Raw genomic sequence first — 2,500 nt, 5'->3', positions numbered from 1 at the left:
CAGACAGCCGCGCAGCAGCTGCCAGCACCTTGGCACAAGCACGGCAAATGAATGCCACGCCCACGCCGCGGATAAGCAGCCCCAACGCGCCCGACGGCTTGGAGCGGGTCCCGAAGACGGTGGCCGGAATCGGGTCGTCGCCGGCCGGAAAACGGGTCATCGATGCCGGCAATACTTCGGGCCATGAGGCCCCCCACCTTAGTCCGAGTTTAGCAACAGCCCACATATCCCCCGCGGCAGGCCTATGGGCGCCAGGCCAGCGCGCCCCATGGCCAGTCAGGGGGCACCCCCCTAAAGAGCAATAAGTGTCATTGAAGCTCTGGCAGGGGGAGACACTACTAGGTCCCAGCTGTCACCCCCCCTCTAAAAAATTCATTTCTTGGTATTTTGAGCTGAAATTTTGCACAGAGGTTGGCAAAAATCCAATCCAACTTTATTAATTTTTCCAGAATTTTTCGAGGTCGGGAAGTATTTTTTTTTATTTTCCTACCATTAAAAATCGAGGAAATCAGAAAAAATAGGAACCGGCTCGGAATGACCCCAAATTCAGTGGGCAGCCTCATAAAAATATGGCTGATTTTACTGGATTGATTTCATGTGGAAAGCACGACGTTTTGTTGTAGGAATGCGGGAACCCCGGCGGCTCGCCTGCCGCGGCCAGCGACGTCGGGCTGGCCCCTGCAGCGCCTAGCCTCTCCCACGCGGGGGGCAGGCCAGAACGCGGGGGGCCAGGGCCCGAAGGCAGCCCCCCCGCGGGCGAGAGAGCAAGCCAGCAGGGGCTGTCGCCTGCCGCGGCCAGCGACGTCGGGCTGGCCCCTGCAGCGCCTAGCCTCTCCCACGCGGGGGGCAGGCCAGAACGCGGGGGGCCAGGGCCCGAAGGCAGCCCCCCCGCGGGCGAGAGAGCAAGCCAGCAGGGGCTGTCGCCTGCCGCGGCCAGCGACGTCGGGCTGGCCCCTGCAGCGCCTAGCCTCTCCCACGCAGGGGGCAGGCCAGAACGCGGGGGGCCAGGGCCCGAAGGCAGCCCCCCCGCGGGCGAGAGAGCAAGCCAGCAGGGGCTGTCCGCGCGTCGCGCAGCGCGGCATGGCTGCGGGGGCCGCGCGCGCGCGCCCAAGCGCCCAAGGGCCCCCAAGGGCCCCAGGCCCTCAGGCCCCAGCGCCCCAGCGCCCAGCGCGGGCGGGCGCGCGCGCGCGTGTGGTCTTTGAGGGGCGCCGGCCTGGTGGCTCCCTAAAGAGCAATAAGTGTCATTGCAGCTCTGGCAGGGGGAGACACTACTAGGTCCCAGCTGTCACCCCCCCTCTAAAAAATTCATTTCTTGGTATTTTGAGCTGAAATTTTGCACAGAGGTTGGCAAAAATCCAATCCACCTTCATTAATTTTCCCAGAATTTTTCGAGGTCGGGAAGTATTTGTTTTAATTTTCCTACCATTAGAAATCGAGTAAATCCGCAAAACTAGGAACCGGCCCGGAATGACCCCAAATTCAGTGGGCAGCCTCATAAAAATATGGCTGATTTTACTGGATTGGTTTCATGTGGAAAGCACGACGTTTTCTTGTAGGAATGCGGGAACCCCGGCAGCTCGCCTGCCGCGGCCAGCGACGTCGGGGACGCTGGCCTGCGCTGTCGAGCCCGCGAGGGCTGTCTCCGCGGCAGGCCCCCCCTGAACGGGGCACGACAGGCCACCGCGCTGGCTCGTCCAGCGTCGACAGTCCCTCGTCCAGGTTTCAGATCGCGCCAAGTCGAACCCATGACCTGCTCAAGCCATCGTGCGCTGCCGAATTCGCATCTGCGTGTAGGCTGCCATTCCACGCGGCAGCCCCTGTTTTCGTCAGCGTGCCCCCCTGACGAATTTTCCTGCCTGGCCCAGTCCAGCGTCCAGCCCCTGTTCGTCGAAAAATCTGCGCTGCCGATTTTCCACGCGGCAGCCCCTCTTTTCGTCAGCGTGCCCCCCTGACGAATTTTCCTGCCTGGCCCGGCCGGTCCAGCCCCTGTTCGTCGAAAAATCTGCGCTGCCGATTTTCCACTCCGCAGCCCCTGTTTTCGTCAGCGTGCCCCCCTGACGAATTTTCCTGCCTGGCCCGGCCGGTCCAGCCCCTGTTCGTCGAAAAATCTGCGCTGCCGATTTTCCCCGACGAACCTGCAGCTGCACAAATCCGCGCTGCCACTGCCCCATTGTCTGGACCAACAGTCTTTTCCATCAAGCCCTGGACTATAAATCGTCCAGACTCATCGCCAGCACCCGCTGCCGATTCTGCCGACTTTGCCGATTTCGTCGGCGCTGCCGATTCCAACACTGCACCCACCGTGTCTAAACCAGCGCTGTTTCGTCAGCGTGTCCCCTTGACGTATTTCCCTGCCTGGCCTGGACAGTCCATCTTCCAGCCCATGTTCATCGAAAAATCTGCGCTGCCGATTTCCCCGACGAACCTGCAGCTGCACAAATCTGCGCTGCCGATTTCCCCCCCTGTCGGCATGGCTGCCGCTGCCCCGATGTCCAGACCA

Source organism: Populus nigra, chromosome 2, assembly GCF_951802175.1.
Source record: "Populus nigra chromosome 2, ddPopNigr1.1, whole genome shotgun sequence".
Taxonomy (NCBI): domain Eukaryota; kingdom Viridiplantae; phylum Streptophyta; class Magnoliopsida; order Malpighiales; family Salicaceae; genus Populus; species Populus nigra.
This window is presented reverse-complemented; position numbering follows the sequence as displayed.